The sequence below is a fragment of the Puma concolor genome, chromosome C2 (assembly GCF_028749965.1).
Source record: "Puma concolor isolate L17-30 chromosome C2, mPumCon1.1.hap2, whole genome shotgun sequence".
NCBI classification, from domain to species: domain Eukaryota; kingdom Metazoa; phylum Chordata; class Mammalia; order Carnivora; family Felidae; genus Puma; species Puma concolor.
Window position 1 is genome coordinate 137448216 of NC_141675.1, and position 26442 is coordinate 137474657.

A 26442-nucleotide genomic window follows, 5' to 3' on the forward strand; every position below is an offset into this window, starting at 1 on the left:
AGCAGAGCCATAAAAAGTCAAAATTCTTCAAATCACCATTTGAAATAAGTTGAGAGTACCCTGGATCCAAGGAGAATATAGCCTGTAAGATTGATGATTGAAATAAGGTTGAGAAACATCTTGAACCACTCCTTATGTGTTTCTCCATGTTTCCATGGGCCAACCATATCATCCATCACAGCCATATTTCATGCACATGCATTCCTTCAAGCTTTAAGCTGTTTTCTCTGCCTAGAATACCCTTTCTCCCCTGTACCACTAATTCTTAATTCAGAGAACAAATATCATAAATCTGTGAACCCTTTGTTATATACCACTGGTCCTTTGTGTTTCCATCAACTTTTGCGATTTTATCACATTGTGTGTTTATATTGGAATGATTGCATCTATGTTGTATATATATATATATATATATATATATATATATATATATATATATATATAAAACCCATATTTTGGGGAGGAAGTTATTTGAGAACATGAACGTGGCTTTTTCCTTTGGTATAAGCACAAGTTTTGTCCCTGTTGTTGGGTGTACATGAAAAGTTGCTTTATCATCCGGACAGACTTGTAAATGGCAGAGAGCTTCAATGGCCAGATAAGCCATGTCTTCAGTAAGATTGCTAGGAGGAGACATGAAAATAATATGGGTCAGGGTATCTCTTTCCTTGGATCCAAATTACCAGAAATTGCCTCTTTAAACATGTGCCATAGTGTTTCATTGAGCCACTCCCCTAAAATATTGCAAATACCAGAGCTCATGTTTATTGCTTTATTTTATACCATTATTTTTCTACCATTTTTCTTATGAAAACCTTATTTAGATTCTTCCTTTCTCTTTTTCTCCCTCTCTTCCTTCTGAGAGAGAGGGAGGGAGGGAAGGAGAGAGTGAGAAGGAACAAAGGAAGGATAAAAGGAAATAGGTAGATAGGTAGATGGTAGGAGGTGAGATTGACTTGATAGATGGTAGATTTGGTGGTTTTAAAATAAGCCCATAAATTCTTTCATAGTTCTCCTTTCAAATGATGGAGCCTAATTTTCTCCCTTTTAGAATGGATTGTAGTTAATGGCTCACTTCTGGCAAATAGAATAGAGCTGAAATGACAATGTGCTATTTTTGAGACTAGATGATAAAAGGCACTGAGACTTCTTCCTCACTGTCTCTTTACTGGATCCCTCACTGTGGGGAAAGTTAGCTGCCATGCCCTCAGGGGGCACACAAGCAGTCTTTGGGGGTGCTGATATAGCCAGGAACCAGGAAAGAGGTTTCCGGTCACCAGGGGTGTGTGTAAGTCATCTTGGAAGTGACTCATCCAGGTGACATCATGACTAAACCACGCAAAACCTAGCCCAATAGACCACCCGACTTAGCCATTTCTGATTTCTTGATTCCAGAACCTGTTAGATAAATATTTGTTGTTTTAAGTTATTATGTTTGGGATAATGTGATTTGCATCAGTAGATACTACAGTAAATTAGAGACAAGTAGATGGATGATACATCAGAGAGAAATAGAAATATAGAAAGATAGGTTATTACAGATGTATACAAATTCACAAATACATGTAATGACAGAGCAATAGCTACCATTTTTTTTATAAATTCTTTTTGCCCATGAGGGTTTTTTTTTTTTTTTTGTAATAGCCAATTTCACAAGTTCCAGCACTTCATTAACTTATTCTTTTAGTGACACCGTCATTATCTTCACTGATTTGAGCCACTTTAGCTTATCTGTCTAATGTTAGCATGTCTGTGATTGAATTATCTAATCCCTCTATTTTATTTTCCCCAGTACATTCAAACTCGCTCCAGTATTTAACATCACCACTGATTTAGACATCAAATACGTGCATTCAAAACTTACAGCATACAAAGCCATAAGTCATGACCTCTATCTACTTTTTGGAGAATAATGGATGTAAACTTTACTTGTAGATGGGGAGACTTAGAATTCTAAGGCCACATAACTAGTATGTGACTGGTATGTGAATTATGGGCCCTGTTTTCATTGTACTGTCTCTATAGCAGAGTTTAATATGCTAAAGAACGTTAATTAAACAGAGAAATATATTAAAGACAAGAAGAATTCAGAATGGATCTCTGAATTTGATTTAAAAGTTAAAATCCACTTTATTTTGGAATATTTGCTTTTCACTAACTGTGCTTTTGATGAATGAAAATCTATCTAGGTATTCCTAAAATAATTATGGTGAAAGTGAAATATAACTACCCTGTAATTTATGATGAATTATTTTTTATTCCCTGAAGAACTCTGTGTTGAATGAAATGAGTCACCATATAATCATATTGTTTATCGTAACCAGTGCTTGTAGATTCATATTGCCATGTAATTACAGTATTAAAATATAAAGTAGGACAAATGCACATTCATTCTTATTCACACCTGCTTTTCTTCGATCATCTTAATCGATGTGATTAACTCAGAGGAGAATTTTTTTTTTTTTTTTTTACCACTGCTCATTACTGCGCAGAGGCTTTCTTTCTTTCTTTTATTATAAAAAAAAACACATAAGTGTAAACTGACTTTAAAGTCCTAAGGTTGGAGGAAAGAATAGACAGAGGGGTGACAGAATGGGAAGGGAAAATTACATGTGTGTGTGTGTGTGTGTGTGTGTGTGTGTGTGTGTGTGTATGAGAGAGAGAGAGAGAGAGAGAGAGAGAGAGAGAGAGAGAGAAATCCCTGAAGTAAAGAAAGACTACAGACCATATTATCTCCATGTAAAGTATCAATCCTCCAGAAGTGAGAATCTAACTAATTTGCTGATCCATATGTTTAGTTCTTGCCTTATCCTTGACCCCTACCTCTCATAAAACAGCAATTTTTTAAACAGTGCGGTTGTGTAATGAGACCCCAAATTATGATCTCTAAGTCCCATTGCTTTCTGCCCGTTTGCCAATTTTCATCCTTTCACGATATAAAGAATATAATTTTGCTTCTCATTAAACACTTGAGCAACTTTCCTTTTTTCCGTTTATAGTATTTTAGTGCTTTTCTTCTAAATGTTCTTTGATTCACAAGACAAGCCATCACACTTATGAGTTCTTGTTTTCTTATGAAAGTATAGAGTCCACTAAGATTCACAGCTTTCCTCATGTACAAAAAGGCTTTGTTCTCTAATTAGTAACAAGACTTTGATTAAACTTTCAGGTACTAAAACAAACAAAATCCAAGTGTCCATTGGGTTGATTGACTATGTGAGTTAGAAAAATATCTTAGATAATGCTAATTTTGAAGAAAACCTGTACCTTTATTTCTCCGGATCTTCTAGCTCCTTTTGTCTTTTCCAATAATATGGTAAAGAAGAGAGATAATAATAATGTCAATAGTAGTAATAATAACAATAAGTCAAGGTGACAAGGTAATGTTACCTCAGAGGTAAATCAAAAAGAATGTAGATTTTTTTCTGACTCTGAACCAATTATTCAATAACACCATACTCCAACATTTTCACATGGGATTCCACAAGAGAATTAAGTTTTATAGAAAATGATTTGACTCATTCTTTCTTTTCTTTAAAGCTTATTTATTTTGAAAGAAAGAGGTGGGAAGCAGAGGCAGAGAGAAAGAATTCCACACTGGCAGTGCAGAGCCAGATCCAGGACTCGAACTCACAAACTGTGAGATCATGAACTGAGTCGAAATCAAGAGTCAGATGCCTGACCTACTGGATCACCCAGGCCCCCTGAACTCATTCTTTCAAGCAAAGTATATAGCTAATGTCATTATTGATGCATGTGAGAAGAGTTCTTAGCTTGCATACAATACCTTACAGCATTGGAGCTTAATTCTCCTATAGAACTGTGGTTCAAAAGAGTTGTTCTGCCTCCACAGTACCAAAAATTATCTGTTCACCCAACCTTCCTCCTTATTTGGCCAACCAGGGAAAGCAGTTGAAGTCCTCATTAGGGCCTCTGTCTTCAGTTACATTATGTTCTCACATTTCTGAAATTTGGATGTGTTGTGTGGCCAATGTGTATAGTCAGTAGAGTAATATTTTGTTTCCTGATACATTTTTGCTAAGATGATGACCTACCTTACAATAAATGTCTATCAGGGTCAAGAAAATTGAATACCTTCTTTTAGCATCCCATCGGTACCCCCGAGAAAAAGATTTACTTTTCTCCCTCTGTCCTTTGGGACTAAAATATAATGTCCCTGAAGCAAACATGACTTTTTTTTCCTCCAAATAAAATGTTATAACAATTGTTAAAATTTAAATTGGATGGAATATTTATAATTGATTTTTTCTTCTGTTAAATTCTTTAAATCTGTGATTTTTTTCCCTACTGCATGGATTATAGAGTGAAATGACATCAGATTTAACACAACCAAATATATTTAATGGTTATAAGAGTAATGGATTAATATTGCATGGTTTTTCACCAAGTGTACCATGCCTCTCTGTGGTCTAGTGTGTGAATGATTTCGAGAACTAGTGCCCTAAGGCCTTTTTTTGTGTGTGTGTGCTGGTTGATAATGTGCAGTAATAGGTTCAGATAGACTAATTTGTGCCTAAGTGATAGCTAATATATCTTCCTCCCAGATAGTATTTAACTTGATTAAAATGGACAGGTCAACATAAGGCATTTCAAGTGGGAATTTCAAGCACCATTGAAAGCTAATTGGGCAAGGCAAATCTTATAAGGAAGAAAGTATACTTGGAGTTGCCGAAATTCTAAATGGATGCTAGGAAAAATTATATTTGCATCACACTTGATACAAGCACTTTGGTCCTGCTCAGGGCATGCTGCCGAGGGAGCTGCTTCCTTTCCCTAGAAATTTTGCTTTCATTGTTCATTAGCAAATTGGAAAAACTTCCAATTGACTTACAGAATGTGACCACGTGTGCCGCGTGTTCAAAACTTGCATTTGATGGAGAGTGACTTCAGAAAATACAAGAATCATGATCAGTTTTTTCTCAATATTTTTCCTAAAAGGAAAAAAAAAGATATAAGCAAACATATCAAGATAAGCAGCACATGGGTCAACAAGTCTGACGTTTATACAGACCCTGGCAGCTAACTGCATTAATGAAGAGAGGAAATGCAGAGACCCTTGCAAACCTGAGCGTGAGTGATTCCCCAGAAGATGTTCACATTCACTTTTTAAAACAACACCATGGGCCAAATAAGACATTCCTACTGGCCATCTTATATGGCCAGTCTGTAACCCGGGAGAGAAAATTTGACCTCCAAACTTTCTCTTAATTTGTGAATATGTTATTAAGTATATTAAATTTCATCCAGTGGAATTGTAAGGTTTATTTTATGAGATGTATAAGTAACTATTAAATAAATTCCCCTTCTAGTATGGCTATATTTTATTCACAAAAAACAATTTTGATCATAGATTTTTCTCTACCGCTAATCAAATATTACATGATTATACCTGCTTATTGTTTATTACATAATATGTCCTCCACTAGTGCAGAACTAGATTAAATTAAGTGCATGAATCTTTTTAATACCTGACTTGTCTATTCTCTCTAATGGGGAGAAAATTAAATGCAGTTTTTTGTTTTGTTTTGTTTTTCTTTTTGATTATATGTCATTAAAAAAAGCCCCGTGATCTTTCTCTTTCTCTAACATGCATTAAGTAGAATTACTCTTAACATATAAATTTATCGAACACTGGATCTAACTCTTTGTTTATAACCTATACAAATACAATTTTTAAAGAAAAAAGTTAGATTATGGAAGATACCAAAATATGAGATGCACAAGAAAATCTTTTTTTAAATATTTATTTATTTTTGAGAGAGAGAGAGAGCGCATACCCATGCAGGGGAGCGACAGAGATGAAGAGTTGGATGCTTAACCAACTGAGCCACCCACATGCCCTCAGGAAAATCTTCCAAAAATGAAATAAAAATAAAACAAGAGTGACATAAATAGAACAGTTACATGGATTAAGTAATCATACTACTTTATATCAAGCAATTAAACAAATAAAAATATTCCCATACCCAGGACACCTGGGTGGCTCAGTAGGTTAAGCATCCAGTTCTTGGTTTGGGCTCAAGTCATGATCTCACGGTTTGTGGGATCGGGCCCCATGTTGGGCTCCATGGAGACAGCACAGAGCCTGTTTGGGATTTGCTGTTTCCCTCTCTCTCTCTGCCCCTCCCCAGCTCACACACACTCTCTCAAAATAAATAAATAAACTTAAAAAAATCTCATATCCGTGTGCTCTTATTGTGTTCTTAAACATGTGAGAAATTACACTGGATAAAGTAGTAGCCAGAATCGATTATAAATTGAAAATGAAATCATCTTCTGTCAGACTTCCAAACTTTTCTTTTTCTTTCTTCTCTCATTCCCACTCCCCCTCCCCTCACTTCCTTCCTTCTCTGCCCCTGCAGAGTCATCATATTCCTACCCCTCAGTCAGGTCCAAGACTTCCATTTAAGTTATAGCATATACTAATGTTCAGCCTATTTCTATGGCTTTAGAAGCATCCCAACAATTTAGATCTAAATTGTCAAATGTACCAAAACTACTGGAAAATGTCTTTTTGTTTTCCTTCCTTGTGTTCTTGATTTTGTTCTTTCCATGTTCTCGGGGTATTTTTCTTTCTCTCTGATTCCATTTGCTGAATAAGTAGCTTTTGTACTGCTTCTTCTAAAGTCCATCCACAACACTGTCAGTATTAACGTTGCCTTCTTTTTACTACTATCACACTTTGCTTATGCACGTTCCCACATTCTTTTTTTCTTTATTTTTTTCACATTTATTTATTTATAACCGACAGAGGGCACGAGCGGGGTAGGGGAAGAGAAAGAGGGAAACAGAATTGAAGCAGGCTCCAGTCTCTGAGCTGTCAGCAGTGCTTGATATGGAGCTCACAAGCTGTGAGATCATGATCTGAGCAGAAATCTGATGCTTAACTGACTGAGCCACCCAGGCGCCCCCATTCCCGCATTCTTTCTTGAATATTAATACGGTTGGGTATGGCTCATGTTTCCCACTAAATTAATCATCATCTCTTCATTTTTTCTTCTCTTTAAATGTTAGTTTTTGTTATCAAAAAATATGTCCAGAAACATTGAAATCTAAAGAATCTGTTCGTGGCATTTTTTTTTTTTTTGCAAAAATTCCTAACGGAGTATGAAGACTTCATTTTTTGATGTATTAATTAACTTAATGTATTAATGATGAAGTTAATGAACTGATGCAATTACTTAATTTGAGCTTCAGCTGATTTATTTTTGTAATCCTAAAAGTACCTAGAACAATTCCTTCTTAATAAATACTATTTAACTGAATTTTCCCCAAATCAGCCAATCTTTAGAAAATTGTTGTGTTGTTATATTAGGACACTGTTAAAAATAAATTGCCTATACTTTCAAACTTATAGATATCAGGAAACCAGCTTAGACAGTGGGGTTCTAGAGCCCAGTAGGCAGCTGGCCAAGATTTCTGAAGCAGGGTTGCTCATGATTATGAGCTCAGGTTTTGGCATCAGAACTCAGTGAGATATGTTAACTCTCATATGAGGGAGGATACTAGAAAGTTTGAAACACAGAGAAATTGTAAAACCTGAAACCTTTTCTGAATGCCAAATCCAAGAATCAAAAGGGAGAATTTTAAGAATAGTCAAACCAAAAGCATTGATCAGAAGCAAATACCAAAACAAGGATTGAACTACAGGAGTTTAAAAACCAAGATAGTCCAAATTTATTTTTGTTTTTTTATCTTATTTATTTTCTTTAACTATGGGTCAAACCCTTTATTAAGCTTGTTCTATTATTATTCATTTTAATTCTTAGAAAGACTCTATGAATTCAGTGGTGTTCATCTGCCACTTTGCAGATGAAGAATTTGAAACTAGGAGACATCAAGAAAGCCAATGGACACTTCATAGCTATTGAGTGGAAAGACCTGGTTCTCTTAATCAAGTGTTGCCAAAACCTGAGCTCCTAATAATTCATGACCCTTCCTCAGAAGTATTGGCCAATTGCCTATAATCAAAACTGTTATTTGTGACTTAAATTTTATTTGCTATATGGGCCATGTTTGTGAATGATGAGTAAATGTGATATTGATCAGTTGGCATACCCTTTGGCCCATGTGCCCACCTCTGGAAGATCTTTTGAAAAGAGGTTGGGTTTGAAGACTTCACGATAACCAGTCATCTGGCCCATCATCTTCTTATCGTGCAAATTACTGAAATTGACCCTATTCTACTATGCAATATTCTTCAGTTGCCCAGTCTAGGTTTGGGGTAAAGAGCAGGAGTGTTGGTATTCTGAAGTCTTTTGAAGTTTGCGGTCATAATGTCTCTCCGTGCTTTTTGGGACTGGTCATGGCACTTGGCACTAGAATCAGGCTTTCCAGTGCTATAGCTTATCAGTAGCTTCCAGACTTCCCTGGGAGGTATGCCCTATATATTGAAGAGACTGGAGTGCTTTTTGTGTCTCACTTTGTTAAAGAATTTCCCTTCCAGGATCTAAGGCTGGCCATTTTAATCAAGTAGGGCTTCACTACGCTATGAACCCTGTATGCTATCTTGCTTACTTCTGCATCCCTGGCATTGTGGCCAGGAGGGAGTAATTTGCTGCTAGCATTATATAGTCTGTCCTTCATCTGATGGTGTTTTAGCTTATGTGATACAGTGCCTTTCAAAGTATTTGACTAAAACACTTTTATCAAAGTATTCTGAAGAATGGTCCATGTTTTTGTTTTCTCCCCATGGCACAGATTATTTCCGTAATTAGTGTTTTTCCATAGCACTACTTATTTCTCATATTAGTCTGTCTCCCACCTGCTGGAATGGAAGCTTCACAAGGGTAGGGATGTCTGTCTTCTTCAAAAATGTAACCTGACTGCCTAGAATAGTACTTGGCATGTAGTAAGTTCCCTGTTAACAGTTGCAAGGTTTTTGGCATAGGCTGAGCTATGCCCAACCTACACTAGACTATGGTGATTAGGCCTAAGAGTTTCAGGGTGTCAGACTCTTTCAGTAATTGCTGTTTTCCCCGGAATATAGTTTCATTGAGAATTTAGCCCTCAAATATGGTCCCTGGTTATGACTGACACCAGATGAGTAAGCACTGAGGTAACTGCCTTTTTAATATATGTACGTAGCCCCACCTAAGTCAATGTTTGAAGATGAATTTTCAGTAAGATAGGATAGAACAGGTTCAGATATGTCTTAATTCAGGCTGCTATAACAAATTACCATAGACTGGGTAGCTTAAGCAACAAATATTTATTCCTTACAATTGTGGAGGCTGAAAGTCTAAGAACAGGGGTGCCAGCACGGTCAAGTCTGGTGAGGGCCCTCTCCAAGGCTACAGACTGCCTACTTCTTATTGAATCTTCACATGGTAGAAATAGAATGAAAGGGCTATGTAGAGTCCCTTTTACAAGGCCACTGATCCCATCATGAGGGCTCCACTCACATGATCTGATTACCTCCCAGAGGCCTCACTTCATACTTCCATCACATTGGGGTCAACATATGAATTTTAGGGGAACACATATCTTCAATCCATTGCAGAGCAGACCAGGATGAGAGCAGAAATAATAGTATTTTCAATTATTAGATTACTATAGATGTTACTGGAGACCAGACTGGTCCCTTTCCCTGCATATAGAGGTCGATTATTTCACCTGGGTTGTGTAAAGTTGACTGATGACTGCTTAGATCATCCTACATACACAAGAACTGTTGGATACCCTTGATTGTTGGAGTGTGTCCCACATTCAGAGACTAAAATAGAGTCTTTCCTCCACTTGTTGATGACCTAAAATTCAGTCCCTATATAATCACATACATTAAAAAAAAATTGTTATTTATTTTGAGAGAGAGTGTATGTGCATGCCAGTGGGGTGGGGGGACAGAGAGATAGAGAGAGAGAAGGGAAAAGAGAGAGAGGGGGGAGAGAGAGAATCCCAAGCAGGCTCTTCACTGTCAGTTCAGAGCCCGATGCAGGGCTCAAATTCATGAACTGTGAGAATATGACCTGAGCTGAAATCAAGAGTCGGATACCTAACCGACTGAGCCACCCGGGTGCCCCTAATCATGTACATTTCTTTTTTTTTTTTTTTTTTCAACGTTTATTTATTTTTTTTGGGACAGAGAGAGACAGAGCATGAACGGGGCAGGGGCAGAGAGAGAGGGAGACACAGAATCGGAAACAGGCTCCAGGCTCTGAGCCATCAGCCCAGAACCCGACGCGGGGCTCGAACTCACAGACCGCGAGATCGTGACCTGGCTGAAGTCGGACGCTTAACCGACTGCGCCACCCAGGCGCCCCGATGTACATTTCTAAAGAAAGATCCTATTTGCAACTGCAGAAAACAAAGCTTCACACAAGTCCAATGTAAAGAACAAGTAACAATATATTTCAATTATATTATGGCTTCTTAGCCTAAAAATTCAAGTACTAACCTGTTAATGAAGAAGTCACTTCTAGAAGAAACTAGAAGAAGTCACTTCTGTGCATTGGAAACATCTGTGATCCCCATGCAGAAGAGACCCTATATATCTTGGAAGTCAGCTTCATGTAATATTACAGAGAGTGTCTTGACTTTGAATGGTGTGTACTCAGTAATGCTAGAAAAGCAGTAGTCCTTTGTTCTTTACCAGAAGCATCTTTGAAGATGTCTGTGTTTGTGTCCTCGTTTGGCTTTTCTGCATTGGACCTGCAATCATTCATCTTTTTAATCAAGCTGCTAATATAGAGCAGGACTCTGCAGGGATTTAGAATATCCAGTTCTACGAGTCATTATTATAGGCTTTCTGTGTGTAGGAGGTGAACTTCATAGTCTTCCAGTCTTTCAGATAAACAAGATAAAAAAGAAACGACTTGCCTTGGATTGCCATTAAACTGTAAACACTTTGCCTTGTAAAATTAAATGATGGATTGAGTTAGAATACAACCAATTTCTCTGCAAGTTAGGAACAAAGACTGGTTACCAGAGTAATCACGGACTTGACAGCCAAGCACATCCTTTTGTCAATTAAGTGGAAAATGAGGTAAACTGTACATAATTTTATCCCTCATTCTGTATGAGAGACAAAATCTTCAGGAACTTTAGAAGCCAGAGAAAGTGTCCTATGGAATCCTTGTGGCTGTGATTAGAGCAGGTTACTTGTCATCTGAGACTGTAAGAGCTCAAGAAATCTAACAGTGTCTTCTAAATTTTTACCAGAGCAAATGGTACAACAAATAAAATCAAGAATCTGGGAGCCAGAGATGTAAGAGAAAGAACAGGTAACTTGATTTTTCTGAGCCAGCTACACTAATACATACATAGTGGGGAGGGGCAGCCCACTTATATAAATTTTCAGTGATTGAGGGGATCTGTAGATATATGCATCATTCTGTTATTCGTAGGTCCAGCTGTACGTTTTGAGCTCTGACCAGTTTCCTGACCACTTGGACTTGTGTCTAAAGGGAGTAACTGAAGAAGTTTTTTAAAAGCACAACTATAACGCAGTCACATAAATTTAATTAATATAGAACAAGTAGACAAAGTTGAGCGTTATTTGAGTTATAGGATACATTTTTACTGTTAATATTCTATTTTAAAATATTTGTGTTCAAAATGTACTAGTAAGTATATGTATTCTATATATACTCTTTCTTTACTTCTGTTAAGGTTCTTGGGGCAACTGGATGGCTTGGTTGGTTAAGCATCTGATTCTTGATTTCAGCTCAGGTCATGATCTTGGAGTTCATGAGTTAGAGCCCTGCATCGGGCTCTGCACTGACAGTGGGGAGCTTGTTTGGGATTCTCTCTCTCTCTCTCTCTTTATTTCTCTGCCCCTCCCTTGCTTGCTCTCTTTCTCTCTCAAAATGAATAAATTAACTGTAGGGGAAAAAAAAGTTCTAAGCTAAGTCACAAAATATTAAAGTATAAAATATCTTTGTCATCCCCAGTACTAACACAATTGCATGAGATATGGTTGGTTTGAATGAAAAAGATTAACGAATAGGTGGGGGTGTTATTTTGGTTTTGAAACCTATCATAGAACTCACTGATACAGTAATAATTCAGTTTCTTTGCAATCAACAAATCAATCAATCAATCAAATAGTATATATTCAGATTTGTTTTTTTCATTCCCTGATGATAAAATGAAATGGTCTGATTCTAGAATATCTTTTAAAAATACAAGTTAAATAAGTACCCTCTCTTGGGGATGGGAATGAGTAATCAATTTGCATCTTTTTATTGGGTAAATTCAGATTTTTTTGACATACTGATTTTTAAACAAATATCCAACTCATGTATACATTTATTATTTAGGAAAGGAAATGGATGCCTGTGATGTTCCAGGGCATTTAATAAATTGAGTAAGGCATTGTCTTTTCTCAGCAAATTTGAATTAGAGATATGGCCATATAAACCAAAAATTATCTCTCAAATATGGTAAGTTAGCAAGAGTGGAATGATGAAGGAGCTATAGACACAAAGAGACATAGAGAGAGAGAGAAAGACAACCTAATTCTGTAAGGTGAAAGAGAACGGAAGAAATAGGAGGCCTGACATGTTGAAGAGGGGCTTCATGGGACAAGGTCTGAGGAGACTTCTTATGTATCAAGCAACTTTCAAAGGGTCTAGTTGGGGAAGGAGTCATACTTACATGTGACAGAACTTGAAACATATGACACAATTAAGTATTTACATTTATTCCTATACTAGTTTTGCAGAAATTAATCACTTCGATGCTATTCTAATTTTTCTTAGCGTTGATTTAGAAATTTGGTTACTGCAAGTGTGTTTATCACATTAAAATAAGATTTATCATAACTATCCAGTCCCTAATTTTCTGTAAATGGTGACTGAGTCATGACCTTTTTGTTGTTGTTGTTGTTGTTTGTTGTTGTTGTTGTTCCAAAGGATAAAACTTCAAATTTTGCACTGCTTTTCCTGCCCCTCACCAAGGTAGTGGGTATCATGGAAATGAGCCCCGGAAATTTTTATATTATTTGTGCATATGTCAACAAGTTCCACAGACTGTTGAAGAAAATCCTTCCTGGGGGAAGAAATCTTTAGTACTTCAGTCAGCATTGTTGAATGGAGGCCTCTCTGATCTGAATGTGCCCTTCCAGAACTAACATGGTAGCATCCTAATGCTCAGTATATTGATGTTAGAAAGTGGGACCTCTGGAGGTGATAAGGTTTTGGAGGGTGGAGCCCTCTTGATGAGATTAGCATCCTTATAAAAGAGACCCCAAAGAGCTCTCCTTCTCTTTTCACACTCCTTTTTGTGTCTTCCCATGGTCTGAGGTCTGGGAAAGGGCCTTTTCCAGAAGTACCACGATCTTGGACTCCCAACCTTCAGAACTGAGAAATGCATGTTTGTTGTTTATAAGCCACCCAGTTTAGGGTACTTTATTATAGCAGCCTGAATGCACTAAGACAGAAGTGAACAAATGTTGCTCAAATAAATACTGATTACATTTGGATTGAATAAATAATTTCTCAGCTTATTTGGAAGGAAAACTATAAATACAATTTTGAATGGCAGTCTTAACTTAGTGTTGTGTATGCATGAAGCAGTTCTCTTACGTAAAACAAACAAAGGTATTAAATTTATCTTTGTGAGCACCTCTAGAGCTAATTAAGAGGAGGGATTACAGTGAGAGCAGTTAACACTTGTTTAGTATTTACCTTGTATCAGACACTTTACATCAGACCAAAGACAGAATCTTGGTTTATTCCCATTTATACAGTTGATTCAGTATCTTTCAGGTAAACTCTCAATCTCTTTTTAATTTTTTTCTTTTTTTAAATTTAATAAACATTAATAATGTTTATTTTTGAGAGAGAGAGAGAGGGAGGCACAGAATCCAAAGTAGGCTCCAGGCTCTGAGCTGTCCGCCTAGCACTGATGAGCAGTGAGATCATGACCTGAGCCAAAGTCGGACGCTCGACCGGCTGAGCCACCCAGGCGCCCCAAACTCTGTCTTTCCTATCACCTTCCGCAGATAGCATCTGTGTGTCTGATGTGGAGGGGAAACTTTCTTATGAAAACTTGTAGTTCTTGGGGGGAGTGGCTCTTAGGGACATGCTTGCACTCTGGTCCTTGCTTCCGCTACAGTTTTTATTTTTTGTTTTGTTTTATGTTGGTTTTTGTTTTGTTTCCAGCTCTGCTAGGGTTTCTGACCCTTGAACTGGTGTCTTAGATAAATTGCTGCTGAATATGTGGTTTGTACTTAGAGGTAGGTCAGGGACGAGGGATTCCCTCATGCTGCCTCAGCTCCATTTCAGTTACCGTTGGAGAGGAGGACTGCTCAGAGTTCACCCACAGTTTCTGTCCTGTTCCTGGCAGGTATGGGCCTCAAAGCCAGTTACTTACCTCTCGCCGGGGGACCCCCACAGCAAGCCTAATGACTGATGCCACTTTCTGCTATATGAGACTCCTGTGGGTTTGGGGACATCGTCCCACACCACACAGGAGTCAAGAACAACATAACAGTACTAACTCTTATTCTCTTTACTGATTGTGTCACACTGAGTTTTTCTTGGTTGCCTCAGGCTGTTAGACAGTCACCATTTATGGACTTGCTGTTCACACCTAGAGCCTGTTCACACATAGAGCCACACAGAGTTGTGAGCTCCATTTTCTCTGATTTCGGCCTTCTTCTCAACCAGTGGAAAACCTCTCATTCTGTTATGTTAGCCCAAACTAGGAAGCCATACCATGGAAGAATGAGTCCTGGCAACTCCAAGTTTTACGTCTCTTTTCTGATTCACTCAGCTCCCTGGGAGAGGGGGTAGGCTAACTGTTCTCTTCCATCTGGAAAGGATTGCCCCCAAGTCAGTTTTTCCTCCCTTCTGAGGAGGGAAGCAGACTGCTCTTTCACTAAGTTTCCAACGAGATAGCACCAAGTATTTTGGAGATCTAACGTTAGTTCAGGCCAGGGATAAGTAGTTGAAGCACAGACCCACTTCTGCTTTATCCTGGGCACTTCCTAAACAGATAAACCTTCTGGACCCCTTTCCAGTCACTAGATTAGGGATCCCGTAGGTACCTTCAGGCTATAATAATCTAAGACTGAGATGCTTAAAATACTTTCAGAAAAAACAAAAAACAAAAAAACATGTTTCTTGGGACATCTGGGTGGCTCAGTCAGTTAAGTATCTGACTCTTGATTATGGCTCAGGTCATGATCTAATGGCTCTTGAATTTGAGCCCTGCATCAAGCTCTGTGTTGACAGTGCAGAGCCTGCTTGGGATTCTCTCCCTCTCTCTCTGCCTCTTTCTCGCTTTCTTTCTCTCTCAAAATAAATAAATATATGTTAAAAAAGAACACAAAGTTTTCTCTGTATTTAACCATCCAAACTAATTTGCTGTTTTTTAAATTTCTCTGGCTTTCCTTCCATGTCTGTATGAACACATTTAAATAAATGATTTGCAAAATACGCTTGCCTTTTGTAATACTTAATCTTAGTATTAAATATACACATCCCTTGTCAAAATTAAAGTTATTGTTGATTTGGGGGCCTAAAAAACAGAACTGCTGTTGGTATCTTTAACATTTAAATTGTTGATTTCATGAAAGTATAAACTTTCGTCTTAGTGAAATATTTTTCTTGTGGTTATATGAACTTTAATTATGTGCTCAGTTGAATCTACTCAGTGATTCCATACATGGTTGTTGAGTGAGCCACTCAATTAATGAGTAAATAATTCCATATATCTTTGAATTGTAAATGTAATTTTTATTCTAGTAGTCATTGTTACGCCATGCTATTGAAAACCTTTATTTTTTTAATTTTTTTAATGCTTATTTATTTCTGAGACAGAAACAGAGCATGAGCAGGGGAGGGGCAGAGAGAGAGGGAGACACAGAATCCGAAGCAGACTCCAGGCTCTAAGCTGTCAGCACAGAGCCCGACACGGGGCTCGAACTCACAACCATGAGGCCATGACCTGAGCTGAAGTCGGACGCTCAACCGACTGAGCCACCCAGGCGCCCCGGAAAACCTTTAAAAATATTATGATTCATGACTTATAATGTTCTTTCAAAGTTGTTTACCTTAAAAGAGTACATTCCTATAGAAATATTGTGGACCCTATGACATACTGTACTCATGTTATAGTAATTTTATGATTTGTACCAACCAAAAGAAATTAGGATACTCTTACATTAAGGACATCTTTCATTGGTCCCTTATTGTAGTACTTCTAATTGAAAATATTTTTGTCCCTAAAGCTAAGAAGGACATGTTCTTGCTTTTTTTTCTGCACTGTTTCATAGTAGAATTTGCAACAAAGGTTGCAAAAAAGGTTTCACATTTTCTGACAATGTATATCAAGATATGCTGATAAGCACTGAAGTGTTGAATGGCCAGTCCTGAAAAATGACTCAGGAAAAGAAGGAAGGTCAGACATTCTGGCGGAGCTGTGTTGTGACACATGTGTGATGTCTGATTTGTCAAGCTTCTGAATAAGGTTTAGGCTAACCTTAATCTGGAGAGAAAGTCCACACACTTGGAGTAGACAAAGCACTTACACAGGCATCCAGACACTTAGGAATTAGGCCCAGTGCAAACACTCTTCCTTAATTTAATTTATTACTGCATGGTATTAGCAGTGATTCAAAATTTCACACAATGTTCTATGCTGGTTTCATCAAGGAAGCTAATAAGTTACATGTCTAAGTGGTGTCTGTTGAAATAAACTTGGATTAGATGTAGAACTTGGACTTAGCAGCCACTTCACGATATTTTAGTTTTAATTAAATGTCACACTCAAAATAAGTGATGAGTGAGCTGTGCTTGGTCTGGTAATGGACTCCAGGACTACCTATTACGTAAGCACAGATTTTTTCATTCATCACTCAAATGACATTTTCCAGACTAATTGGCATGAAAGGGTATTTTTTACTTTTATTTACATTAAGTGATTTAAGAAAAAAGGTTTATCTTAAAATATGGGACAGATGGTCTCATTGCTTCCTGTTTTATAAGTATTAAAGTAACAATTATTTTACTTTTGTTTATAAACTATTTTGCTGAGTATGCTATGTGATGAAGTTTATTTAAATTTGGAGTTTCAACTTCTACATCTCCTTCTAACCTTGCTGCATGTTATTTCATTTCAAACAATGTATTTTAGGAAAAAAAATAATTTTGTTTTCAAAACAAAAAAAATATATTTGAATCAGCATGAACTTCATTTCACAAACATTTCCTCTTTGGTATGATTTATTCAGTTTAATTTCTTGGTAAGCCCAGGTTTTTAAATGCTTGACATGTGGCAGCATCTCAAAACATAAGTGATTGATTTTTGCTCAGTGTTGTGGTTCAGTGACATATGAGAGTGTAATGATCATCAAATACATTGCCTCACCACTGTGGTCTTCCCAAGTTCATCATTTCGTGACATTTCCTTACAAATGTTTTCCCTTTCACTTGTAGTTCTCTCTTTTTATCCCTATTTGCCCTTTCTTTTTCTTCACACATTCTCTTTTTGAGTACTTTTTGAGTACCAGTCACTGGAATGACATTTTTGTACATTTATATTCACATGTAAAATTCATGTGTAGATTGAAACACACACACACACACACACACACACCCCACAAACATAATCACTGAATAATCCATGGTATCAATACCTTTTACTCAAAAGCCACTTAATATGTCATTAATTTAATTTATGGAAATTTTCATAAATTTAGCAAGATATAGATTCTCAAAAATAGAATAATCTATAGAGAATAAAAGTGAACTTAAAATTGCTTTTTATTCAGTGTAACCAGCAGAAACATCCATGGATAAATATTAATAAGAAATTTTCATTTGTTTTTGTTTCATTTCCCATCATATCACTTTGTTTATGCACACATTTTTTAAAGTTTTTATGTAGATTCTGGTTAGTTAACACACGACATAATATTAGTTTCAGGTGTACAATATAGTGATTCAACAGTTACATACAGCACTTGGTGCTCATCACAAGTGATATCCTTCATCCCCATCACCTATTTTACCCATCATGCTACCCACTTCCCCTCTGGTAACCATCAGTTTCTTCTCTGTAGTTAGAAGCCTATTTCTTGGTTTGGCTTTCTCTTTTTTTTCCCCTTTTCTAATTTGCTTTGTTTCTTAAGTTCCACATATGAGTGAAATAATATGGTATTTATCTTTCTCTGACTGATTTATTTTGCTCAGCATAATACTCTCTAGCTCCATCCATAACATTGCAGTTAGCAAGATTTCATTCTTATTTTTATTGTTTATTTATTTTGAGGGAGGAATAGGGGCAGAGAGAGAGGATCCCAAGTGGGCTCCATGCTGTCATGGAGTGCTGCCAGTGCAGAGCCCCGTGGGGAACTCGATCTCAGGAACCATGAGATCATGACCTGAGCTGAAATCAAGAGTTGGAAGCTTAACCGACTGAGCCACCCAGGCAACCCAAGATTTCACTCTACAGCACATCTTCTTTGTCCATTCATCAGTCAGTGGACACTTGGGCTTTTTCCATAATTTGGCTGTTGGAGATAAAGCTGCTGTAGACACTGGAGTGCATGTATCCCTTTGAATTAGTAGTTTTGTATTTTTTGAGTAAATACCTAGTAGTGTGCACATATATTTATTATGGACTTTCTTCTGGACCAAACTAAGTCAGTGAGGATGCAAAATGGAAGCAGATTTGAGAGACATCCAAATGAAGAGTAAGTTCCATTTTATGAGTTTTATATTTATGAGAGAAGAGAGTGAAATAATCTTGGATATTTCTAGTTTATTTGGCAAACTAGATTTAATAGATAATAATAGCATAACTTCAGATAAAGAATAATGAATGGGTTATGACACGAAGAGAATGATCTTGAGTTTTGTGATGATTTTGGAAAATATAAAAGTTTTTTAAGTAAATAAGTGTAGTAGGTATTAGCAAATATATTTCTGGGTCTCAAAAATGATGATGGGGGATACACACGAATTCTGTGTATAATTAACATAGAAGAGGGGATGGTGTGCAAATGGAAGCTGAGTTTTGAGTGTTTACAATGGAGCCAGATTATAGTGGACATTTTTAGAATATGTGTGAAGGACATAGTGAAGTACTTAAGATCAAAAAGACCAAGCACGAATTGCTGATTGAAATCTGGCTTCACTATGTATTGCATGAGTGACCTTTAGCAACTCATGAAACCATCCTTTGCCTCAACTTTCTCACCACTGAAATAGGAATGAAAATAGTTCCTGCTTAATAGGACTGTTTAAGAATTAAGTAAATTATTTTAGATGCACTGATTAAAACACTGCCTGGCACATAATAAACATCATATATGTATTTGGAGTAGAAGAAAGTATATAAAACTCCAAGAGAAGAAAACAAAGAAGAGATTGCTAAGAAATATAAAGATTTAAGGCTATAAGAAGAATCAATGTATTCAAAAAGACTAAAATAGGAGGAAATAGAAAAGTGAGCAGAGAATAAATATGTAGGAATCAAGGAATTGGACAGTTAAATTAAACAGCAGTGTCTCATCCTTCATTAAGTCAAAACTTTTAAAAGCTGAAAATTGTTATTGGATTTGAAAATTAGATGGTGTGATTGACCTTAGGAATGGCAAACTTATTAAGTGAATGAGGAGGACAGAAGTAAATAGGCATAGAATAAAGAATGATTGGGGACATCAAGAGTTTTTCTTTCTTTCTTTCTTTCTTTCTTTCTTTCTTTCTTTCTTTCTTTCTTTCTTGTTTCCTTTCTCCCTTCTTTCTTTTTTCTTTCCTTTCCTTTTCTTTTCCTTTCTTTTCTTTCTTTCTTTCTTTCTTTCTTTCTTTCTTTCTTTCTTTCTTGTTTCCTTTCTCCCTTCTTTCTTTTTTCTTTCCTTTTCTTTTCCTTTCTTTTCTTTCTTTCTTTCTTTCTTTCTTTCTTTCTTTCTTTCTTTCTTTCTTTCTTTCTTCAATAAGGTGATAAGACAAGTAGGATATACCATAGTAATTTGAGAAAAAGGCAAGGAAAGGGTGATTTCCCATTTTATCTTATTTGCTTATTTTGTTTTGTTTTCTTTTTTTGTTTATTTCATTTATTATTATTATTATTATTATTATTATTATTATTAGGATGTAAGTGATTAAACAGTGTCTATAGCTTGGCAGGAAGGGGCCAATTGAAACAGAAGCATTAAGGAGGTAGACCAGTTGCTTTTAAAAGGGCCCAGGTGGGGCGCCTGGGTGGTGCAGTCGGTTAAGCGTCCGACTTCAGCCAGGTCACGATCTCGCGGTCCGTGGGCTCGAGCCCCGCGTCGGGCTCTGGGCTGATGGCTCGGAGCCTGGAGCCTGTTTCCGATTCTGTGTCTCCCTCTCTCTCTGCCCCTCCCCCGTTCATGCTCTGTCTCTCTCTGTCCCAAAAATAAATAAACGTTGAAAAAAAAAATTTAAAAAAATAAATAAATAAATAAAAGGGCCCAGGTGATCTAGCAACTGCAAAATTTATTTTCCTAACTTAGGATAGGAAAATAAATTAAAATATATCACAGAGTTGGAGAGGAATTATGCTAAAAAGCTTAACTTCATCTTGGTAAACTTAGATGAAAAAAATGATTTAAAAATAGTTTTTATAGGGGAGCCTGGGTGGTTCAGTCTGTTGAGCATCCAACTCTTGCTTTCAGCTCAGGTCATGATCCCTGGATTGTGGAATCGAGCCCTGTGTCAACACCCAGCCTGCCTGAGATTCTCTCTCTCTCTTTCTCACTTTCTTCCCTCTCTGCCCCTCTTCCCTGCTAGCTCTCTCTCCCTTTAAAACAAATACATACATAAACAAATAAATACATAAATAAATACATAGAAATAAAGTAAATAAAAGTAGTTTTGATAAAACATTCATAGCCATCAAGTTTCCTAAAGTGTTTGATAACAGAGTATTTCTTTCTTAAATGCTTCAAAGGTTCTGAATTTTCTTGAGCATTTTAAAAATCTAATAAACCACTTAGACTGTTGTCATGTAGTGATATGGATATTCAATAATAAAAAAGTGAATAAGTAAACTATATACATAATTCTCTTAAAGCAGATATAGTTTTAAAATGTTTTCAATGAAAAATTGAAAAGAATCATACTCATTTGGTATAATTAACAGTTTGTAAGAACTTTCAATAAGTAAGACTCCTTGAGAGTTTCTATGATTATTTGGTAAGTGCCTTAATTCTCCCAAGTTCCTTGATGTGGAGGCCAAGGTATAAAAGTGCTTGCTTGAAAAATGTTACAAGTCATTGTACCAAGATAAATCAGTGCCTTAAGTTCTCTCTGCATGTCTGTTGAATTTTAAGTGGATCCAGCTTTGCTTTGTGTGAGGCATGTAGTAGACTGATTAAGTTGTCAGTTTTTACTCCTCTGCAGGGGATAAACTGGCCATTTTAAATGCCGTTGTTAAATGTTGTATTAAATTGCAACAGGCTCTGGGGCCCCTCATGGAACTTAGAAATGCCAATGACTTCATTATATTTATATTCCTATAAATTAAGAAAAGCTCTTTTGAATATCTGCTATTTGATGTGCGTGCTTAAATTATAAATATTAGTTTAAGCTTTGCTATGATAGCAGTTACCTTCGTTAAAATGTTGCCTGTGTTCTATTTTGAGAAATAATTGTCATTTAGGAAATAAATTCTAGTTCCATATATTCCCTCCGTTAGCTTCTCCTGATAATTCTTTTTCACATTGGTGACCCTTGCTTCATTGAAGTAGAAAGGTCTTAACACCTTTGACTTTTTCCCTTTTTTGCCAATGTTCTAATTGATTACAGAGATAACTTCTATTTTGATCTTTGTTGTAACCTCCACTCCTATATTTCCATATTCTTTGTCACCAGCAAACCCAGATACTCAATGTAACATGCCCCAAGGTGTTGGTCCCCTTAATTCAATTTGTCAGTTATCTTGTCTTCTTCCTAACCTTTACTAAATGCCAATTTTGTCATGTCAGTATCTATTTATAAATAATTAATGGAGAAAAATTTGAGGCTTGACATTTATCATGGCTTTTGAGATCCTCCAATGTCTTTTCAAAACTGTTTCTCCAATGATAATATATTACCCATATTATACACGAAGACAACTTACTTTACATTGATTTACTAGCTATTCTCTGAATGTTCCTTGAACACTTTGCCTAACCTACAATATCCACCATCATTATATATTCCTTATATGGAATGTCTATCTTCTTTCTGTTTATTATAATATTTATCACATCTCTTTGTTTTTTTTTTAAGTTTTATTGCCCTCTCTGCAGCCTTCTTGGTTATGAATCTCACTGTGGCCATAATTGATGCAGGTCATCTTGTTTTATCATTTATCATTTTATGTAGTTGTAGTTTTTCAAAATAAATTGTAATTCCCTTGATGTTTGGAACTATGGTTTATTATTTTTGTATACCATTGCATTTAAAAGAGTGATTTGCAAAATGCGTGTAGTTAATAAATACTGATTTTTGTAGACATTTTTTAATTTACCTAACTCTACTTTCAAGGTTGATATTACATGCATTTCTTTGAGAATGGTTCGCAGAAGACATAGATTTATCATGGCTCCACTCTTTCATCTGTGGATTAAAGCTTTTCCTTACTTTGAGGATCTATTGTGAAGATACTGGCATTTTTTTTTTTTTTTTTTACTATTCAACCCCAATTTTAATAAAAAAGATGATTTATTGATTAATTTATACAGAATTCCAATATTTAATCAGTAATGGTCCTTACATGAATTTGATCTATGAAATATTATGCCCTTTACAGTTTTATTTAACATTACTATGTCTGTTCAAAATACATAAAAAAAGTAAAACATAAAAATCAGATTTTTCAGCATCGGTGAATGCCATTTTATTTTCAAATTCCATTCCTAAATAGAAATTTTAATTAAAAATGCTTAATATTTTTTCTAAATGAACTAAAAGTCTCATATTATGATACACATTAATTTTTTGGTGTGTACCTTGAGACAACAAAAATGAAGGAGAGATTAACTAGGTAGGTATTAAATATGTCAGCCCTGTCCAGTTTTCTCTGAACACAACTTTTGACACTACAAAACTTTAATTTTCTTCTGACATTTGGCTCCAAAATGAAACCATTGTAGGTGGCTATGGGTCAAGAATGATTACAAGAAACTCTGGATGTTAAATCACGAGAGCCACGAATAAGAGATGACCTTAAATTTTAGTTCTCCAGGTTTTTCCTAATATGCACGTGTTTTAATGTATCTGTAGAGGTCAATTAGAGCAAATCCAGCCTTTGGGAAATGTTTTAAACTAGAGAATTATGTATTTTCTTCATATACTTTAATACCTGAAATATAACGATTTGTCTAGTCACCAAAATGTCTGTGAAAAATATGGTCTTGATTAATGGGCGAATTGATAGTTTTTACTGAATGAAAAATTAACCACGTATTTTAATATAAATTAACTAATTAATTTCAGGCTCAATTTCATTTTATTACAATGAATAGGTTATTATTTATTATACCCATTAGCAAATCAGTGTAAAATTATCCAGAACTGTATTTGACATTTAAAGTGCTTACATCCTTCAAGTTTTGTCTTTTCTATAAACTTTTCCTCTGAATAGCAAATTTACTACAAAGACAAGTGAGGGGAATTATTTAAATAATAATTGGCAGACATTTCTCAAACTGTCTGATATCTTTAAATTCAATTTAAGGCAATGAAGTCATTCTAAAATTTTATATTGTCAATGTTGTCAGTGTTCTGTACCTACTGTACAAGAAGCCCTTGGTTTTTATCCATTATTCTGCTGTGTATTCATATTTTATCAGTTTAAGAGAAACAGAAGTGAGGTTGATAAGCCTCTTCCTTTAGAAATTTACATTTAAATAAGGTAGAGAATTTAATTAGCATTCATGTAGATTTCATTTGTTTAGTGAAAATGCCTACTGACCAAAGATATTTATTTGGTGATACCATAGAGGAGGCTATCAAAGAAGATGTGTAAAGTTATTGATATATTAGTTTTGCTTTGAAGATAGAATGTAGCCAGCTATGTGGACATATGAGAAAGGGAGAGAAAGGCAGAGGAAATAGTTTGAGCGAATACACACAGTTGCAGGAAAGTGAGTCTGTGGAGAGAGGGCAGGGAGAACTAATAATGATTGTCTCTAGCTGCTGAACATTAGGAAAGAGTAATTGGAAATAAACTTGGAAAGGTAAGTTTTCCTTCAATTAAAATTTGTATTATAATTAATTGGATTAAGCAAATCCACTCTGAGGACTTTTGAAACAAGCAGGTGAAATTAAACAGTTTTAGAAACTTATGCATGCAGCACCCTGAGAAATACTTCATGGAAAGAAAGCTTGAAGAGGTACAAGTCAGAAAAAGAAATATAGAATCTGATATATCACTCTCTTGGATTAAAATAAACATCTCACATTAAAATTAATGAGTCCATGTATTAGGGGAAAAGTGTTGGAAATAAATAAGAATGCATACAAATGATATTTCAGAGGCTATATCTCTAAGACTTGAAAATTCATTGATGATGACCAAAAATGGAATATGAACAGCAGGCATTTTTGGTGGAAGGGGAATGGGTTCAGTTTGCACATAGAAAATTTGAAATTAAAATACGCTATCCAACTGGATTCTAGCTGAAGTTTGGAAATCATAGGACTACATTTTAGAACAGCGCACACTAAAGATCCAAAGAGAAAAGGAAATAGGATAAATATCTTAAAGGACAAAGAAGAGGGAGAAAAAAAAAAAAGAAAGTGGAACAGAATGGCAATTCCCTTTTTATTTTCAGCCATCCGTCTTTCCTGCCTCCTTCCTTTCTATCTGTACATATGCTCAGATCTTCCCCAATTTATAAAACCCCTGACCACATGCCCAGAATTGTGGATCCCCAAAGCCCCAGCCATCTCTTCAGATTCAAGTTTACTTACTATATGGGCAATCTCAATGTACTTAACTTTTGCAATTTGCCTCTGAGCCCATTACACTTAAACTAAATGCACCAAGAGGATTAGTTATTCTTCAGAAGGAAAAGTCCCCCTCTGTGAATTCTCATTGGAATTGGCCTTGTTTATATTTTTAGATATTCTCTTGTCCCTTGGTTCTACTAGTTTTCTTCCTATTCTTTCTAACTTCTGTGCTTTTCTTAATCTATTCTCCCTGAAATGTTAGAATTACTTGAACACTCATTGAGCCCCTATATGTACCAAGCACTCTTTGAGAATAAGGAATTATAAAAAGAAACTGGACCCAAGACCGAGAGGAGAGAAGAAAGCCATGTAAGCCAGCCTGGTTCCCAGAAAGGTGTCCTGAAAAAAAGGGAATTTATCCCTCAATGATGAAGAGTACAAGGAAACATATTTTAAAGAGCTTAAACATGTACCATAAGTCTTTCTTGATAAATACTTTCTTCTTTTCTTATGTTTTTGATTCTACATTTCATTTCTCTAGTTGTTTTCAACATAGTTAAGTTACACTTTTAGCCTAATTCCATTTTTTTGAAATTTCGAGTGTCTGTCTCTCCTTTTGGATGTTGTAATTGACTCTTGCTCATAGTGCCTTAGTTGACCATGGTTTTTATAATGTTAGAATATGAGTTTAGGTTAAGAAGAACTTCATTTACAAAAATCTTAGGCCATGTGGAAGCGCCTGTGTGGCTCATTCTAAGCGTCAGACTCTTGATCTCAGCTCAGGTCTTGATCTCTAGGTTGAGTTCAAGCTCCACATGCTAGGCCTGGAGCCTATTTAAAACAACCAACCAACCAACCAACCAAACAAACAAACAAACAACTTAACTCTCTTTATCACTGCCTTTCTGCTAATGGGCTGATTTATTGTATCCCCTTCTTGTTCCTAAGGGTGAATTTTATTCTGGCCCAGTGTTATCTGGTGTTCTATAGCATCCCCTCTTATAGACAAGTTTTGATCCTATGTTGGTACTATCTGTGCACCTTTTGGTTACTACCATCCACAGATTGTCAGTAGCACTTTATACTCTGGCTTTTAGATTTTTTTTTTCTTCATTTTTCTTCCCCCTTGAGACTCCATTACTTTACTGAAAGCTCAGATAATGCGTGCCTGGAAGTAAGAGATGGTGGAATGGGTTTGGGATGTAGTTACATTATCTTGTCTACCATATTATTAGAAACACGTCTTTCAATTTGTATTAAACTATAATTCTAATTATCTTCTAACATGTTAGACTATTCAGCTATTTTATTTTCAAATTTGACAATAAACTTATTAAACAGCTCCTCTATTTTATTGCCATTGTCCTCGTTCCTTCACTTAATTCATTTATCTTGTGAAAATAGTGTTTATTCATGTTTCTTATGCAATATTTTTCCTTCTTTCATGGAAATAATTTAGTAGGTAGCCAAAATGTAGTTAATTTATGTTTCTATTGTTACAATGACAGTATAGGATTTCGAATAAGATTCCAAATATTAGGCAAAAATTTTCTGTAGTTTTTGC

At 35.9% G+C, this 26442-nt stretch overlaps 1 protein-coding gene across 2 annotated transcripts in view; it reads left to right on the forward strand.

Moving 5' to 3' along the window:
* Positions 1-26442, forward strand: part of NCAM2 (neural cell adhesion molecule 2) — a 526095-nt gene that overhangs the window by 268373 nt on the left and 231280 nt on the right. The gene's annotated exons all lie outside the window — the stretch shown is intronic.